Source organism: Salmo salar, chromosome 10 (assembly GCF_965601325.2).
Source record: "Salmo salar chromosome 10, fSalSal1, whole genome shotgun sequence".
Taxonomy (NCBI): domain Eukaryota; kingdom Metazoa; phylum Chordata; class Actinopteri; order Salmoniformes; family Salmonidae; genus Salmo; species Salmo salar.
Window position 1 is genome coordinate 7,934,822 of NC_138300.1, and position 20,938 is coordinate 7,955,759.

Below are 20,938 nucleotides of genomic sequence, written 5' to 3' on the forward strand. Positions count from 1 at the left end.
TGGCAAATTTGCCAATCTTGGTGTTCTCAGGCAAATGCCAAACGTTCTGCACGGTGTTGGGCTGTAAGCACAACCCCCACCTGTGGATGTCGGGCCCTCATACCACCCTCATGGAGTCTGTTTCTGACGGTTTGAGCAGACACATGCACATTTGTGGCCTGCTGGAGGTCATTTTGCAGGGCTCTGGCAGTGCTCCTCCTGCTCCTCCTTGCACAAAGGCGGAGGTAGCGGTCCTGCAGCTGGGTTGAGGCCCTCCTACGGCCTCCTCCACGTCTCCTGATGTACTGGCCTGTCTCCTGGTAGCGCCTCCATGCTCTGGACACTACGCTGACAGACACAGCAAACCTTCTTGCCACAGCTCGCATTGATGTGCCATCCTGGATGAACTGCACTACCTGAGCCACTTGTGTGGGTTGTAGACTCCGTATCATGCTACCACTAGAGTGAAAGCACCGCCAGCATTCAAAAGTGACCAAAACATCAGCCAGGAAGCATAGGAACTGAGAAGTGGTCTGTGGTCCCCACCTGCAGAACCACTCCTTTATTGGGGGTGTCTTGCTAATTGCCTATAATTTCCACCTGTTGTCTATTCCATTTGCACAACAGCATGTGAAATGTATTGTCAATCAGTGTTGCTTCCTAAGTGGACAGTTTGATTTCACAGAAGTGTGATTGACTTGGAGTTACATTGTGTTGTGTAAGTGTTCCCTTTATTTTTTTGAGCAGTGTACATTGTAGTTTTATCAACACATTTTCATGTAATAATATTCGTACAATGAATAAAAGAAACGGACATCAAATAACACATACTAGTACAAAAAGTATGTTGATTGGAAAGGTAGTAGAGAATTTCTACTTGACTTTGCTGTTGATGATTTCTGTTAAAACATGTACCTATTAATGATCAGTTTGATGTTACCTAGCTGAACAAGTACTGCCTGGTAACTGGAAAATATTTTTATCTCCTCTAATGAAAGAGGAGAGTTGAGACACTATATTTTGCTATTGACTTAGACAGACATGAGACCATAGTTTATTTGGTAATATACATTTTTGTCTTCTTCTAATGCCTCTTAAGGGGAAAATTATTTTAAAGTAACTGAAAGTAATCTTACTTTATAGTTTGGGTAGGGCTGTGGCAGTCATGATATTTTGTCATCTGGTTATTGTCATGCAAAAGTCTGCCGTGCTCACTGTAATTGACTGTAATTAGCATAAACACATTTAGCATCTCCAGGCCTCCACGCATACAAGCCACTAATGCATGCCTTTGGAACATTACATTTTTTTACCTCTTTTCTTCAATCATGTCTCATTGCTGCATCTCCCCAATGGGCTAGGGAGGCGACGGTTGAGTCATGACTTGCCAAACAATGCTTCTTAACACCCGCCCGCTTAACCCGAAAGCCAGCCACACCAATGTGTCTGAAGAAACACTGTTCAACTGACAACGGAAGTCAGCCTGCAGGCACCCGGCCCACCACAAGGAGTTGCTAGAGTGTGATGTGCCAAGTAAAGCCCCCACCCCCCCGGCCAAACTCTCCCCAAATCCGGACAATGCTGGGCCAATTGTGCACCTCCCTATGGGACTCCCAATCGCGGCCGGTTGTGACACAGCCTGGGCTCGAATCCGGGTCTGTAGTGGTGTCTCTAGCACTCCGATGCACCAAATTATGTACCAAAGACATCTTAAATCAGTTTATATGATGTTTTTCTGCAGTGCATAATATGTGGTAGGGTATTTATTGTATAATGGCACAATACATTTTCTGGGCTTGGGCTCATATTTTGGCCTATTTATATGCATAAGCTCCAATATGCCTATAGGTGTTTTTAATTAATCATCACCTTAGAAAGCGCTGTCCATTTCGTTGTTAAGCTTTGAAATAACATCCACAATGACCATGTTTTCCACTCAGTTTCAACCTGTTGTTGAACTTCTATATTCAAATTGATAATTCACTGTGAAGTGAGTTTTATAGGCATCATACTGTTTTGATGTGTTTAATGTGATTTTCGATTGCATTTGCATTGATGTTAGAGACACAAAAAAGCCTTGAGTAACAGGCCATTAGCGACCTGATGGTCATTAGCAAGTTGGGAACTACCAAAGCATGTTCAGGACATTTGCATGCCTCATGACTGCAGGTGTGATGGTAATATGGTCACCGCCACAGCTCCAAATTGATTACAATTTTGGACAGGTAACTAGTAACTGTAATGGATTACATTTAGAAAGTAACCTACCCAACCTTGCGGACAACTTTATAACCAAGGATTTCAATCTTCTGAGGTGCAACATTACAGGGAATGAGATGGGTTGAACATATGAAAGGTTTTCTGGGTTACCCATTTCCATTTGTTATATTGAGATATCTTATTAAGGTCAGAGCCATTTATATTTGCTAAATCGTTTCTGGGGGCAAAAGGTTTGCCCAGAAAATCTGCCATGTTTTAATAACACACTTCAGGCATCCTGCAGTAATTGTGAAAGTAATTAAATGTGTGGGCAGACAGACTAAAGTTCCTGGATGTGATTGTAAGGGAAAGGAAAGAGGTCAGACATCTTTTTATCTTTATGGACGAATGAAGTCCTGTGCAGTTGATGAGCTCATAATATAAAATGAAAGATGCTTGAGTTCAGTTATTTTAAAGGTGAAGTTCACGTTCAATACAAGGCTGCATATTCTTCTTTAATTTATGATCATTGACAACCTTAGTTATTAAAAAGTTTGGCAAAGGTGATTGTCATTGGCTAACCCTGGTCGTCCTTTTAGAGACATTTTCATTTCGTTTGGAATATTTAACATTTACGATTTTCAGTTACACAATAAGGTATATCTTTCTCAGTGTGATTTGAAAGGTATGTATCTGTATTAGTATCAATTAAGCTATTACACCTACATCTGTAAAGTATCTTTGCTCGTCTCAACAGACATGGAAAATAAATAAATCTTGTTATTTTTTTCACTGCCCTAAAGATGACAAATGCATCTACTATTGATGCTTTGTGACTATATGAATATAACAAAATGCAACTGTAATTATTAAAACAAACATGATGACAGTTGTTCAGCTAATGGGCAAATTACAATTACATTTTAACGGTCAAAATTATTTAAATTACAGACACTCAAACTATACTTTCTTCCGTAAGTTTAACTGACAAGATACGAATGGTGTGCACATGTAGACTTTCAAACAACTACTTAACTAAAACATGAGAGGGGAAGAGGAATTGTCGGAAGACTTTTTACTCTATTATAACGTTGCAAACCCAAACCCCCCAAATCTGGTTTTGCCAGAGAGGGATTTTGTATAATTGTATATAAAACATACATTGTTCAGTGACAGCTCTGCCCAGGCTTGAAACAGAAACGAGGGCAAATGCTCAGACCTGTGTGCAATTTACAAATGAATTTCCCTAACGCCTCAGTGCTTCATAAAAGCATTTGTCCTGACTCAGATTGAACACAGCTGAATGATCTTATCCATATTCCTAACGTCTTTACATGAAAATGTTTTCCATTTTCTGAAACACATAGTTACATTTTCATATTCATATTCTCAGGTGCAACAAGCGTTACTGATTGCCCTTTTTTTACATCTAACCTCTTGTTAGTTTATGAAGTGGAACTGAGTGGCAGCAAAATCCGACTTCGCCAGCTTGACTGCAATTGGAAACCCCTTGAGGTGGCACATGCACCATAGTCTTGCTTTACACTGTGAACTTTTTAATTTCCATTTCAACATGTAATGCATCTGCCTTTTGAGAGTGGTTTTCCATTGACTTGAAAGAAAATGCACATACATGCTAGTTATTAGCATGTAAGAAAGGCCCAAAAAATTGCATGGACTGTTCTCTCTGCATCCGTCCGGTAGGCGATACCGTAGCATTGGCCCTCGGACCAACTGGCTCCGAGACAGCTTCTTAATGACAAGCAATTAGACTGTTGAACAGAAAAAAACTGCCTGCCACCCTCTCCCACAGACTATCTGCGCTGACTTTCTGCACTGACTTTATGCTCACCCACAGGTCTATATATTTCTATATAAAGCTCTCTTGCATGAACTTCCGCCATACCTTACCTCGTTATTAACCTTCAGATGTATAAGTTACCAGACCCGGACTCAGGGATGGTTAACCTTGAAGATCTTTTCAATCTCCACGAGTTAGTTGAATCTGCTTTTAGTTTCATTTGGAATGATCTTCAAAAGTCCTTAAAGTTGGTGGATTTGGTGCCTCAAGGGCAATTCAGGCAGATGTTTGAGGGCCTTTTTACGGAATGTGATTGTGTTTTGCTTTTATTGTTTTGTATTTGCTTTTCATGTATTATGTAATTGATGTGTATATAGATACTATGTTAGGTTGAATTGTTGTTAATTGATTTGTTGATTATTGATATGTTTGACAGGACATCATTGTAAATAAGAATTTGTTCTTAATTTACTTAAGCCCTATTCACACGGGATTCATTTTACTGGGGGAGACAGGGTTATGTAATTATGCACAATTCGCCACATTAGTAATTTTGTTATTTTGTATTTATTGGTTTACAAGTTTGGGAGCCAAACTCTAGTTATCTGTGTAGCCGGATATCGCCTGGACATGTTGAAATATCACACCTAGAATAAAAACATCCAGGCTTCCATCATAACGGTGAATTTATAGAGGGCAATTGATTTTTTTTTATCTTGTCTGAATCATCCTCTGGAATAACGGACAATCTGGGGTAATAATCAAATCAAACTTTAATTGTCACATGCGCTGAATACAACAAGGGTAGACCTTACCGTGAAATGCTTACTTACAAGCCCTTAACCAGCAGTGTAGTTCAAGAAGAGTTAAGAAAATATTTACCAAATAAAATAAAGTAAAAAAAATACAAAATAATAAAAAGTAACACAATAACAATAACGAGACTATATACAGTGGGTACCGGTACCGAGTCAGTGTGTGGGGGAACAGGTTTGTTGAGGTAATTTGTACATGTAGGTAGGGGTGAAGTAATAATTACATATCCAACATTCTCTAGTAATACAGTCCACACTCAGACAATCAGAGAGGGGGCAAATTACTGTGGCCCTGGTGGCATGGAATGATCAAAGGTCTGACTGCACAGAGATGCTTGGGAAATGGTCACAACTGGACTTGACATTGGTTAAATCATTTTTGCCCATTTTCTTGCTCAATTTTGCATGCCTTCTCAAACAGCTGACCGACCGGCTCAATTCGGTCTTATGTAACAAAATTTGAAATTGTGTTTTTTACCTTGGATAAAAGTAGAGACTCAGAGTCAGAAAATGATATATCATACACTACAGTTGAGGAACAATTGGAAAGTAATTATGCTTTGAAGTTGATAAACTTGTAACCAGATTTTTGGGAAAATGGCTGTTGAATTCCAAAGTTGTGGCAAAATGGCTTGAGGACAACAAAGTCAAAGTATTGGAGTGGCCATCACAAAGCCCTGACCTCCATCCTATAGAACATTTGTTGGCAGAACTGAAAAAGCGTGTGCGAGCAAGGAGGCCCACAAACCTGACTCAGTTACACCAGCTCTGTCAGGAGGAATGGGCCAAAATGTACCCAACTTATTGTGGGAAGCTTGTGGAAGGCTACCCGACGCGTTTGACCCAAGTTACACAATTTAAAGGCAATGCTAGCAAATACTAAATGAGTGTATGTAAACTTTTGACCCACTGGGATTGTGATGAAAGAAATAAAACCTGAAATAAATCATTCTCTCTACTATTATTCTGACATTTCACATTTTTAAAATAAAGTGGTGATCCTAACTGACCTAGACAGGGAATTTTTACTAGGATTAAATGTCAGGAATTGATAAAAACTGAGTTTAAATGTATTTGGCTAGGGTGTATGTGAACTTCCAATTTCTTTCTTTTAGGATACAGTTGAAGTTATCTTACTACAATACATTTTAATACAAAGTTAGCAAAAATAGATATGATTTTGGAAAGGAAAATACCTGTCTATTATAGAAAAATCACCTTGATTAACTCTTTAGTCATATCCCAGTTTACCTATTTACTTATGGTCTTGCCTACACCTAGCAACCGTTTTTAATTATATGAGAAAATAATATTCAATTTTATTTGGAATGGCAAGCGAGACAAAATTAAACGGGCCTATTAATATAATGAATATGAATTCGAAGGGCAGAAATTATTAAATATTAAAGCATTAGATCTCTCACTAAAGTCTTCAGTCATAGCAAAGTTATATTTAAGTTATATTTAAATCTGAACTGGTTCTCTAGCAGATTAGTAAGAATGTCTCACCCCATGTTCAAGAATGGCCTTTTTCCCTTTATTCAGATTACAACCTCTCAATTTTGGTTATTTGAAAATGAAATAATCTCCAAAATCTCTCTATTTTTAAAACAAGCCATAGAAAGTTGGTTGCAATTTCAGTTTAATCCACCAGAAAAGACAGAACAAATAATACAACAAATATTGTGGTTAAACTCAAATATGTATACTAATTAATAAAAAAAACTATATTTAAAAAAAAAGAAGAAATCTTTGTAAATGATATCTTAAATAGGACGGTGTAGTTATGTCACACATGCAGCTAACTAAACTGTATTGAAATGTTTGCTTTACCCAAGGGGCAAGTGGAAGGGGGAAAAAGTAAGGAACTTACCTGTTGGCCCTGCATTATAACCCAAAATTGGTTAAAGAAAATTGTAATATATCAAAAGTATACTTTTTCATTTAAGGAACTGACAGCTGGGCCATATAGATTGCAAAATAGTTGGGAAGAGATTTTCGTACTGATTCCATGGCACATGGTTTATGAACTGATACACAAAGCAATGCCAGATTTAAAACGTATCATTTTTCACTTTAAATCGTTATACAAAAAACCAATAGAATGTTATATATATTGAGGATACAGCCATCCCAGCTCTACAGATTTATCTGCGAAGAGACAGAATCATTAGATAACTTGTTTTGGTACTGTCCATATGTAACTTGTTTTTGGTAGCAGGTCCAGGAATGGTTGAAGAAATACATTTACCTGGTGATTTAAAAAGTCCTAGTTAGTCGATCAATAATATAATACTACTTGTAGCAAAAATGCTTATCTTCAATTTACAATCTGTAGAAACTATGATAATAGAAAGGTTCAGAACTTTTGTAAAACACCACAGCACAGTTGAAAAATATATGGCAAATACAAATAAAAAATGGATGTTGTTGGCGGATAGATGGGAAGGTTGAGTGGAGCTGAAGGGTGGGATTAAAAACAACAAGATAACTAATGTAGAATATGCTGTGACCGTAAAATGTATATGGGTTCAGAACTAATGTGAAACAGCACAGTTAAAAATATATGGCGAAGTAGAAATCAAGCTGGACGGGAGGGCTTGATGGTAGTTGAAGGATGGGATTAAAAACAAACAAGCTGGAAGTAGAATCCTAAATCTTGTTGTCCATTAGTTTACTCCAATTAGGAGAGGCAGGGTTAGGGGAAAATAATAAAGGATAATATATTAAAAGAAGATATGTATGTGTGTATGTAAAGTACCCGTCAAAGTTTGACACACCTACTCATTCAAGGGTTTTTCTTTATTTTTACTATTTTCTGCATTGTAGAATAATAGTGAAGACATCAAAACTATGAAATAACACATAAGGAATCATGTAGTCAAATCAAATCAAAATACATTTTATATTTTATATTCTTCAAAGTAGCCACCCTTTGCCTTGATGACAGCTTTGCACACTCTTGGCATGCTCTCAACAAGCTTCATGGGGTTAAGAGTCTAGGTGATGCAGGTAAGGCGGAGTCAGGCGCAGGACACAGAGTAATAACTGTAACTTTACTCAAAACAATATTCCAATGAGACAATAATCCAGTTCACATATACGAGACAACTTAACACCAACAAACGCGTACAAAACCAAGGGGAAAACCAGAGGGTTAAATAGGGAACAATAATTATGGAATGGAAACCAGGTGTGTACAATGAAGACACAACAAATGGAAAATGAAAAGTGGATCCGTGGCGACTAGAAAACTGGTGACGTCGACCGCCGAACGCCGCCCGAACAAGGAGAGGGACCAACTTCGGCGGAAGTCGTGACAGTACCTCCCCTTGACGCGCGGCTCCAGCAGCGCGCCGACACCGGCCTCGGGGATGACCCGGAGGACGAGGAGCAGGACGAATCCGGGTGGAGACGGTGAAACTCCCGCAGTAACGAAGGGTCCAGAATGTCCTCCACCGGCACCCAGCATCTCTCCTCCGGACAGTGGCCCGTTGCAGGTGCACATGGGCAGCGTCCCATGTCTCCTCCGAGTGCCGAAACCATTCATCCACCGCAGGTGCCTCGATCTGGCTCTGATGCCACGGTGCCAGAACCGGCTGATAACCTAGTATGCACTGGAAAGGAGATAGGTTAGTGGTGGCGTGAGTTCTGGGCCATCTCTGCCCAGGGGATGAAAGCCGCCCACTTCCCCGGCCGGTCCTGGCAATAGGACTGCAGAAACCTAACCACATCCTGGTTAACTCTCTCCACCTGCCCGTTACTCTCGGGGTGAAAACCCGAGGTAAGGCTGACTGAGACCCCCAGACGTTCCATAAACGCCCTCCAAACCCTAGACGTGAACTGGGGACCCGTAGTGCCGGAAGACGTGGGTGAACAGGGCCTCCACAGTCTGTAGGGCCGTAGGGAGACCGGGCAAAGGAAGGAGACGACAGGACTTAGAAAACCTGTGCAGCCGTATTCATCGACCTGGCCAAAGCTTTCAACTCTGTCAATCAGCACATTCTTATTGGCAGACTCGACAGCCTTGGTTTCTCAAATGATTGCCTCGCCTGGTTTACCAACTACTTCTCTGATAGAGTTCAGTATGTCAAATCGGAGGGCCTGTTGTAGGGACCTCTGGCAGTCTCTATGTGTGTGCCGCAGGGTTCAATTCTCAGAGCGACTCTCTTCTCTGAATACATCAATGATGTTGATCTTGCTGCTGGTGATTCTCTGATCCACTTCTACGCAGACGACACCATTCTGTATACTTCTGGCCCCTCTTTGGACACTGTGTAACCTCTCTAGGGGAGGTGGGACGAAATCGTCCCACACTATTCAACAGCCAGTGACAAATCAGAGCGTCAAATTTAAAACCACAAAATGTCATAATTCAAAGTTCTCAAACATCGGACTATTCTACACCATTTGAAAGATAAGACTCTCGATAATCTAACCACATTGTCCGATTTCAAAAAGGCTTTACAGCGAAAGCAAAACATTATTTTTGGTAGGGTACTCTCCTGACATAATCTAATCACACAGCCATTTTCAAAGCAAGCATATATGTCACAAAAACTAAAACCACAGCTAAATGCAGCACTAACCTTTGATCTTCATCAGATGACACTCCTAGGACATTATGTTATACAATACATGCATGTTTTGTTCAATCAAGTTCATATTTATATCAAAAAGCTTTTTACATTAGCATGTGACGTTCAGAACTAGCATACCCCCCGCAAACTTCCGGGGAATTTGCTAACAATTTACTAAATTACTCACGATAAACGTTCACAAAAAGCATAACAATTATTTTAAGAATTATAGATAGAGAACTCCTCTATGCACTCGATATGTCCGATTTTAAAATAGCTTTTTGGTGAAAGCACATTTTGCAATATTCTAAGTACATAGCCCAGCCATCACGGGCTAGCTATTTAGACAACCGGCAAGTTTAGCCTTCACCAAAATCAGATTTGCTATTATAAAAGTTTGATTACCTTTTGTTGTCTTCGTCAGAATGCACTCCCAGGACTGCTACTTCAATAACAAATGTTGGTTTGGTCCAAAATAATCCATCGTTATATCCGAATAGCGGCGTTTTGTTCGTGCGTCCCAGACACTATCCAAAATGGTAAATCAGGGTCGCGCGCATGGCGCAATTCGTGACAAAAAAATTCTAAATATTCCATTACCGTACTTCGAAGCATGTCAACCGCTGTTTAACCTCTCTAGGCTAGGCGGGACGAATTCGTCCCACCTACGTAACAGCCACTGCTATCCTGTGGCGCGATTTTCAAAACCTTAAAAATCCTATTACTTCAATTTCTCAAACATATGACTATTTTACAGCCATTTAAAGATAAGACTCTCGTTAATCTAACCACACTGTCCGATTTCAAAAAGGCTTTACAACGAAAGCAAAACATTAGATTATGTCAGCAGAGTACCAAGCCAGAAATAATCAGACACCCATTTTTCAAGCCAGCATATAATGTCACCAAAACCCAGAAGAGAGCTAAATGCAGCACTCACCTTTGATGATCTTCATCAGATGACAACCCTAGGACATTATGTTATACAATACATGCATGTTTTGTTCAATCAAGTTCATATTTATATCAAAAACCAGCTTTTTACATTAGCATGTGACGTTCAGAACTAGCATACCCCCCGCAAACTTCCGGGGAATTCGCTAACATTTTACTAAATTACTCACGATAAACGTTCACAAAAAGCATAACAATTATTTTAAGAATTATAGATACAGACCTCCTCTATGCACTCGATATGTCCGATTTTAAAATAGCTTTTTGGTGAAAGCACATTTTGCAATATTCTAAGTACATAGCCCAGGCATCACGGGCTCGCTATTTAGACACCCGGCAAGTTTAGCACTCACCATAATCATATTTACTATTATAAAAATTTCATTACCTTTTGTTGTCTTCGTCAGAATACACACCCAGGACAGCTACTTCAATAACAAATGTTGGTTTGGTCCAAAATAATCCATCGTTATATCCGAATAGCGGCGTTTTGTTCGTGCGTTCCAGACACTATCCGAAATAGTAAAGAAGTGTCACGCGCTTGGCGCAATTCGTGACAATAAAATTCTAAGTATTCCATTACCGTACTTCGAAGCATGTCAACCGCTGTTTAAAATCAATTTTTACGACATTTTTCTCGTAGAAAAGCGATAATATTCCGACAGGGAATCTCCTTTTCGGCAAACAGAGGAAAAAATCCCAAAGGCGGGGGCGGTCGGGGTCACGCGCATAAGCTAGTGTCTCTTGATGGGCCACTTGAGAAAGGCGATAATGAGTTTCAGCCTGGGGCTGGAATGACGACATTCTGTTTTTTCCCGGGCTCTGAGCGCCTATGGACGACGTGGGAAGTGTCACGTTAGAGCAGAGATCCTTAGTAAATGATAGAGATGGAAAAGAAGTTCAACAAATGGTCAGACAGGCCACTTCCTGTAAAGGAATCTCTCAGGTTTTGACCTGCCATTTGAGTTCTGTTATACTCACAGACACCATTCAAACAGTTTTAGAAAATTTAGGGTGTTTTCTATCCATATGTAATAAGTATATGCATATTCTAGTTACTGAGTAGGAGTAGTAACCAGATTAAATCGGGTACGTTTTTTATCCAGCCGTGAAAATATTGCCCCCTAGCCATAACAGGTTAACAATGTTTTCGAATAGTAATTTTGTAAATTGTAGCGCAGATCAACCGGAAGCATTTGAGGGAAAATATTTTCTGAACGTCACGCGCCGATGTAAAATGCTGTTTTTATATATAAATATGAACTTTATCGAACAAAAAATGCATGTATTGTGTAACATGATGTCCTAGCAGTGTCATCTGGTGAAGATTGTCAAAGGTTAGTGCTGCATTTAGCTGTGTTTTGGGTATTTATGATGCATCTAGTTGCTTTGAAAATGGCAGTGTGATTTTTTTTGGCAGGGTACTCTCCTAACATAATCTAATGTTTTGCTTTTGCTGTAAAGCCTTTTTGAAATCGGACAACGTGGTTCGATTCAGGAGAGGTGTATCTATAAAATGGTGTAAAATAGTCATATGTTTGAGAAATTGAAGTTATAGCATTTATGAGGTTTTGTATTTCGCGCGACGCGATTCCACTGGCTGTTGACTACAAGCGTCCCACGTTCCCAGACAGGTTAACAGCATTTGAAAGATAATACTTTCATTAAAGTAAAGATGGACTGTCATTTCTCTATTTGAGCTGTTCTTGCCATAATATGGCTATCTTCTCTATACCACCCATACATTGTCACAACACAACTGAGTTGCTGAAACGCATTAAGAAGGAAATGCATTTCACAAATTAACAAGGCACACTAGTTAATTGAAATGCATTCCATGCGCCTACCTCATGAAGCTGGTTGAAAGAATGCATCTCCAATCCAAAATGAAATCTAGAATCGGCTTCCTATATCGCAACAAAGCATCCTTCACTCATGCTGCCAAACATACCCTCGTAAAACTGACCATCCTACCGATCCTCGACTTCCGTGATGTCATCTATAAAATTGTCTATCACAGTGCCATCTGTTTTGTCACCAAAGCCCCATACACTACCCACCATTGTGACCTGTACGCTCTCGTTGGTTGGCCCTCGCTTCATACTCGTCGCCAAACCCACTGGCTACAGGTTGTCTGCAAGTCGCAGCTAGGTAAAGCCCAGCCTTATCTCATTTCACTTGTCACCATAGCAGCACCCACTTGTAGCACGCGCTCCAGCAGGTATGTCTCACTGGTCACCCTCAAAGCCAATTCCTCCTTTGGTCGTCTTTCCTTCCAGTTCTCTGCTGCCAATGACTGGAACGAACTGCAAAAATCTCTGAAGCTGGAGATTCATATCTCCCTCACTAGCTTTAAGCACCAGCTGTCAGAGCAGCTCACAGATCACTGCACCTGTACATAGCCCATCTGTAAACAGCCCATCTATCTACTTACCTCATCCCCATACTGTATGTATTTATTTATCTTGCTCCTTTGCACCCCAGTATCTCTACTTGGACATTCATCTTCTACACATCTACTATTCCAGTGTTTAATTGCTATATTGTAATTACTTCCCCACCATGATGAAATAAATAAAACTCAAAACTGAAATAAATCATTCTCTCTACTATTTTTCTGACATTTCACATTCTTAAATAAAGTGGTGATCCTAACTGACCTAAGACAGGGAGTTTTAACTAGGATTAAATGTCCGGAATTGTGAAAAACTGAGTTTAAATATATCTGGCTAAGTTGTATGTAAACTCTGACTTTATATATATATATATATAATCCAGGCACTTGTCATCTCCCGTCTAGATTACTGCAACTCGCTGTTGGCTGGGCTCCCTGCCTGTGCCATTAAACCCCTACAACTCATCCAGAACGCCGCAGCCCGTCTGGTGTTCAACCTTCCCAAGTTCTCTCACGTCACCCCGCTCCTCCGCTCTCTCCACTGGCTTCCAGTTGAAGCTCGCATCCGCTACAAGACCATGGTGATTGCCTACGGAGCTGTGAAGGGAACGGCACCTCCATACCTTCAGGCTCTGATCAGGCCCTACACCCAAACAAGGGCACTGCGTTCATCCACCTCTGGCCTGCTGGCCCCCCTACCTCTGAGGAAGCACAGTTCCCGCTCAGCCCAGTCAAAACTGTTCGCTGCTCTGGCACCCCAATGGTGGAACAAGCTCCCTCACGACGCCAGGACAGCGGAGTCAATCACCACCTTCCGGAGACACCTGAAACCCCACCTCTTTAAGGAATACCTAGGATAGGATAAAGTAATCCTTCTAACCCCCCCCCCCCCTAAAAGATTTAGATGCACTATTGTAAAGTGGTTGTTCCACTGGATATCATAAGGTGAATGCACCAATTTGTAAGTCGCTCTGGATAAGAGCGTCTGCTAAATGACTTAAATGTAAATGTAAATGTATATATGTGAAATGTTTGATAATGCATGTGATATCAGTGGAGAGGTAAATTGCCTGGGTGATTTTAATATTGATTGGCTTTCATCAAGCTGCCCACTCAAGAAAAAGCTTCAAACTGTAACCAGTACCTGCAACCTGGTTCAGTCAACCTACGAGGGTAGTTACAGACAGACAAGGAATGAAATCATCAACATGTATTGATCAAATCTTTAGTAAGCTGCAGAAGTTTGCTTTAACCCGGCTGACCCTAATATGTATACATAGAGCTAACATTAATAGTATGCATGTAAATCACTCATGGCTCAAAGTGGAGGAGAGCTTGACTTCATCACTACTTGTTTTTGTACGAAGTGTTGACATGCTGAATCTGTTTAAACTACTAGCACACAGCTTGGACACCCATGAATACACCACAAGACATGCCACTAAAGGTCTCTTCAAAATCCCCAAGTCAAGAACAGACTATGGGAGGCAAACAATACTACATAGAGCCATGCCTACTTGGAACTCTATTCTACATAGTGATTCAAGAAGAAGAATGATATATATAAAAAAGCTAAAAATACACCTTATGGAACAGCAGGTACTGTGAAGAGACACACACAGGCACAAACATACGCATACACACACACAAACGCTAGCACACGCACTCTACACACACGTACATTGTAATATTGTTGTATGGTGGTATTGTAGATATGTAGCAGTGTAATAATGTTACATGACGAGCTGTTTTATCTTTTGTTTTATGTAAGATGTAAGTGCCTTAATGTGTTTGGACCCCAGGAAGAATGGGGATCCCTAATAAATACAAATACGAACAGAATGTAATTACTGACTTTCAATGAATTAGTGTCCATACTGCGAAGTGATCGGAAGCCAGACTGGAATTTTTTTTATAAGTTGTTCATACTTAAATAAGCCATCAATTGCTTAAAAAACTACTTTTTCTAAACTCTTGGATAAAAATGAAGCTTAGATGTGGGTCTTATGGAACAGCGGGGACTGTGAAGAGACATACACACAGGCACAGACAAGCATTCTACATACACGTACACATGGATTTTGTATTGTAGATATGTCGTAGTAGAGTAGTGGCCTGAGGGAACACAATGTGTTGTGAAAAGTGTTATGAAATGTAATGTCATGTAATATTTTAAATTGTATATAACTGCCTTAATGTTGCTGGACCCCAGGAAGAGTAGCTGCTGCCTTGGCACCAGCTAATGGGGAACCTTAATAAATACAAATACAAACTGGACAGTTTTATTTCCCTCTCTACATTCAAAGACTCAATCATGGATACTCTTACTGACACTTGTGGCTGCTTCGTGTGATGTATTGTTGTCTCTAACTTGTTGTCCTTTGTGCTGTTGTCTGTGCCTAACAATGTTGGCACCACATTTGTGCTGCTACCATGTTGTGCTGCTGCCATGTTGTGTTGCTACCATGTTGTTGTCATGTTGTGTTGTTACCATGCTGTGTTGTCATGTGTTGCAGCCATGCTGTGTTGTTGTCTTAGGTCTCTCTTTATGTAGCGTTGTGGTGTCTCTCTTGTTGTGATGTGTGTTTTGTCCTACTTTTTCATGTTTCATCTCAGCCCTGTTCCCCACAGGAGGCCTTTTCCTTTTAGTAGGCCATCATTGTAAATAAGAATTTGTTCTTAATTGACTTGCCTAGTTAAACAAAGGTTAAATAAAATAAATAAATTGTTAGTTTCTGAACAAACGGAGTAAAAACTCAAACGGACGACTATGAAAAAGCTCAAACCAATTTTATTCACCCACTGGATCATACAGCTGTAAAGACAAGACATGATTACACAAGCACATACAGTATATTTATAACCTTCTAATAGGCATGGTGAACTCTTTATACATTTGTTTTTTATTTAAATAGGCACATCAGTTAAGAACAAATTCTAACCCTGACAACACTGGGCCAATTGTGCGCCGTCCTATTGGACTCCCAATCATGGCCAATACATATCTGTTGCTAGGCAGGAACTTAATTGGTTCCTCTCACTGGTGTAGTCGTAGCCGTGCCTGATACTAGAATCTTTGTGGGCGTGGAAGTGTATGTGTGAGATAGGACTGTAGTAGGAGAGTCGTTGTGGTGGCCCTCTCTGGCCCCCCTCCCAGAGGTTTCTTCTCACTTCATCTGTTGACTTGACCTCGAGACGCATTCTTCGCTTCTCCCCATTTCCACAGCTGGCCTGCCTTATCAGAGACTAACTATTGCCCTTCGCCTCCCTCTTTAGAAACATGGAACAGAGTATGAACTTTCTGCACTTAGGGACTGGGTGTATGGAAAGTTACTATCTACCCTTCATTGACCCCATCATATACATGCCTTATACATGTAAAGTAATCAATAAGTTCCAGTATGGTAACATGAATAAGTATATTTCAAGCTAGAATCCATTGAAATGTATTCATTTTCAGTCCTGTGGCCTTCACCAAGTGAGTTCCTTGGCAAATATTATAATTAAACTCCTCATGATGGTTTCTATACCTTACATATCTCACCAGGCCTTATTTTGAGTCCTAGATTTACACAAATCCAGTGGCCTGAAACTCATGGTTTTACAGGCCACATCAGGCCTGCAAGTAGGGTCCCAAAATTCATTGGTTAAAAAAATAAACATTTTTGGAGGATTTGCAGGAATCTCCCATCCGGGATTTATAGAAAACTTGGAAAATGCACCAGAATTTTGCAACCCTACATGCAAGTCACATTATGCTGGCCTGCAAAGTGATATATATTCCTATTGGAATCCAGCCAATAGGAGAGTCAGGATATCCAACAGTTGGAATTGTTATTCACCCACAACCTGCATCCATAATGAGACCAGTGTATGGAACAGTGTGAGGAGACTGCCTAAGACATTTAAACTGGAACAACCATATCAGTAACGGGTGCAAAAAATCTAACTAAATGATTGGATTCGTTCAGAAAAAAATGTTATTTATCTTTGTGTAGCATAAGATTAATCAATCAATAACTCAATGTACATGCAAAAGCACATATATTAAAAACGACCTGCCATAGAGCATACTGGGTAAAAAAGTACATTTGTTATCATAACTTTAAAAAATTGAGTTGATGTGACTTCTCATTTCGTTTTGAGTCAGTACCACAGAAACATTTTAAGTAATTATTACTTTTCATTGACTTACTTGAAGTATTTCAGTTAAAAATACTTTGGAGTTTACGCTGTAGTTGCCACAAGTGCCTCCTGACCAGAAATGCTGGTATGGGGCAGGCTACTGTCAATCTGGGATCTAATATTTTTTATTTTTTCAGTAAAGAATCGTAAAAACTGTTCACAGAGATCAGGGAATGCGAGCATGTCATTGTAATTTGTCATCAGATCATCAGTTTGCAGGCCTTCAATTTACATTCAGCCTTTCTAAGTTAACTTTTTAAAGCACAAGTGTGGTCATTTAACCAGGGTGAGATACTGGCAGACAATCTATTCTTAGCTTTAACTGGTGCCACTGAATCTAAAGTAGCCTGACATATGTAATTGAAACTGTTCAACAAATCATTGTTGTGAAGACAAAGAACAGGATCAGTGGTAGTGGATAGAAAAGCATTCATAAATTTACTAGCAGTTGTTGAGTTAATGATGCGAGAGCGAGTGGGGACAGACACATTTTTAGGAGGTAGAGGAGAAAGCATTTTAAAAACAATACTGAGATGGTCAGAGACACACACATCAATGATTTCCAAGTTATCAATATTCAGACTATAGGACAGCATGAGATCAAGAGTATGGCCTTTGTTGTGTGTAAGCCCTGTGGCATGTAGCACAAAGTTAAAGGATTCTAACAGATTAATAAACTCCCCAGCTGGTAGCATTGTTTGGGCAACACATTGTTTAGATCTCCAAGAATAATAACCCTTTCATATTTAGGAGTAACCAAAGAAATCAGGTCAGAAAATTCTGCAATTAACTAAATATTAGGTTTAGGAGGGTGGAACACAACAATTTACAATGTGGGCTGTTTCTTGTTCAAGCTAAAGATAAGGCTCTCAAATTAGGAAAATTCACAACTTGACACAGGGCTACATATAAACTTGTCTCTATGAATGACGGTTACCCCCCCACCATGGCCAGACGGTCTGGATTCCTGTAGATAAGGAAAGGCCGGAGGGATAGTTTAATTTAGTTAACTAAAATCCTCGGATTTAAGTCTCATTTAGCATGAAAATATCAATGTCACTGGAAATAATAAAATCATTGCATACGAACAACTTATTTTTTAGAGATCTTACGTTCAATAAACCAATCTTGACATGGATAGCTGCTGGATTTACAGAGTTATTCAGGGGAGTTAAAGGAACATAAATTAACCTCACCACGGGACAAAATATGCATTCCATGTCCTCTGTTGCTAATTATGACAGGGAGGACTGGAACACTACCAGACCCAGACTGTTTATGTCTTTCATTTCCCCCCAAAAAACACAGTGTTTTGCTTTTTACTTTCAGATATTGATGAACGCAAGAACGGCCAAATCTGTGGACCATTTTCATGTTGCCACAATACAAATGGATCTTTCTTTTGCAGCTGCCAAATAGATTTTATCTCTACTTGAGGCTCTAAGAGAATGGAATAATATGTAAAAGTAAGCATCTGGATGCAAATCTGCATGAAATATCAATTCACCCCTCCAAGTTTCGAAAATAAAGGTTTTGAGGGAAATGGGAGGATACAATATGCTAATTATTTGAGGTTACCATATAATATAAAATATTTCCTGAGAGCTAATAAACAAATTGTGAGGAGTGTTATCGTAATTATCTTTTAAAACTTAAATATGTAACAATTTTAGTATGTCCTGGTTATATAATAAAAAAAAACTGCAGTTTTGATGTTACTCTGGTCGACTGTCAAATTAGTATGTTGATTCATATGTTTTCTAGAGCATCCCCAGAAAAAAGACCATGACAACATTGTTTGCATAACACAAAGTGTCAACCAAACACTTGAATATGTAGGTACCCCAAAACATGAACTAGGGAAGTAGTACCACTTATAAAATTATTTATAGGAGGACACTGCCCTCTGATGGTCACTGTCAAGGCATAGATGTATTTTCTTTATAGATATGGTATTCAATTTGTACATAGGTTTGTCAATCAGGATTTCCAGGCATTGGCCTGAACATTTTGTGTGGGAAGAACTTTAATTTGTAATGCGCTTATTAAATTGTCAGCTTTGCTTTTAGATTTAGAACACAATTTTAAATGGACCATCCTATTTCTCCTCTTAAGAGCTTACTAAAACTTGTCTTCCAACTGTAGATCAGCAACCTTAAGGATCCTCAGAGCCTGCTGGTGGAGAATGACAAACAGATGTCAGGAGAGCTGTACTCAGAGGATGTGGTCTCCTATGTGAAGGCCCTCTCTCGATCGGCCTCGCTGCTGAGCTGTAGGGAGAATAATCAAACCACCAAACTGGCTGTGACCAAAGCAAGTCTCAGAGTAATTTTTATTTCCACTAGCATTGATATTACTCTTTTTTTAGCTTAATTACATTTGTTATAAAAAAGTCAAATACGGGGACCCGAACCTGCGATCCATCAGCCACCAGCCCTCCAAGATCCCCCCCCACAGTTCCCCAAAAGCTGCCCCTCAACTATCCAAGACCCCCCCACAGTGACCCCCCAGAAAAAATAAACAAATAAAAATAATAATAACAATTCCATTCCCCACACCCAATACCCCCCCCCCCCCACCCCAATGCACCAACAACCAACAAAAAACAACAATGCAAAGGACATCAAGAACAACTAAAATCCTAACAGCAAGGCTAACTGAGTATGTTTGAGAGCATGTAATGCACTATTTACACGTGTGTGTGTGTGTGTGTGTGTGTGTGTGTGTGTGTGTGTGTGTGTGTGTGTGTGTGTGTGTGTGTGTGTGTGTGTGTGTGTGTGTGTGTGTGTGTGTGTGTGTCCGTGTATGTGCACATCAAAATCAAATCAAACTTTATTTGTCACATGAGCCGAATACAACAAGTGTAGACTTTACTGTGAAATGCTTACTTACAAGCCCTTAACCAACAGTGCAGTTCAAGAAGAAGAAAATATTTACCAAGTACACTAAGATAAAAAGTAATAATAAAAAGTAACACAATAACAAGACCATATACAGGGGGCACCGGTACCATGTCAGTGTGTGGGGGTACAGGCTAGTTGAGGTAATCTGTACATGTAGGTGCAGCAGTGTACAAAAGGAAGGTGGGGTCAATGTAAATTGTCCAGTGGCGATTTTATGAATTGTTCAGCAGTCTTATGGCTTGGGAGTAGAAGCTGTTGAGGAGCCTTTTGGTCCTAGATGTGGTGCTCCGGTACCGCTTGTCGTACGGTAGCAGAGAAAAAAGTCTAACTTGGGTGACTGGAGAATCTGACAATTTTATAGGCTTTCCTCTGACACCGCCTATTATATAGGTCCTGGATGGCAGGAAGCTTGGCCCCAGTGATGTACTGTGCCATTCGAACTACCCTCTGTAGCGCCTTATGCTCAGATGCCGAGCAGTTGCCATACCAGGCTGTGATGCAACCGGTCAGGATGCTCTCGATGGTGCAGCTGTAGAACCGTTTGAGAATCTGGGGACACCAATCTTTTCAGTCTCCTGAGGGGGAAAAGGTTTTGTCGTGCCCTCTTCACGACTGCCCTGGTGTGTTTGGGCCATGATAGTTTGTTGTGATGTGGACACCAAGGAACTTGAAACTCTCGACCCGCTCCACTACAGCCTTGTCGATGTTAATGGGGCCCTGTTCGGCCCGCTTTTTCCTGTGGTTCACGATCAGCTCCTTCGTCTTACTCACATTGAGGAAGAGGTTCTTGTCCTGACACCACACTGCCAGTGCTCTGACCTCCTCCCTATAGGCCGTCTCATCATCGGCCTTGTCTTAGGACGGTAAGTTGGTGGTTGGAGACATCCCTCTAGTGGTGTGGGGGCTGTGCTTTGGCAAAGTGGGTGGGGTTATATCCTGCCTGTTTGGCCCTGTCCGGGGGTATCATCGGATGGGGCCACAGTGTCTTCTGATCCCTCCTGTCTCAGCCTCCAGTATTTATGCTGCAGTAGTTTATGTGTCGGGGGGCTAGGGTCAGTCTGTTACATCTGGAGTATTTCTCTTGTCTTATCCGGTGTCCTGTGTGTATTTAAATATGCTCTCTCTAA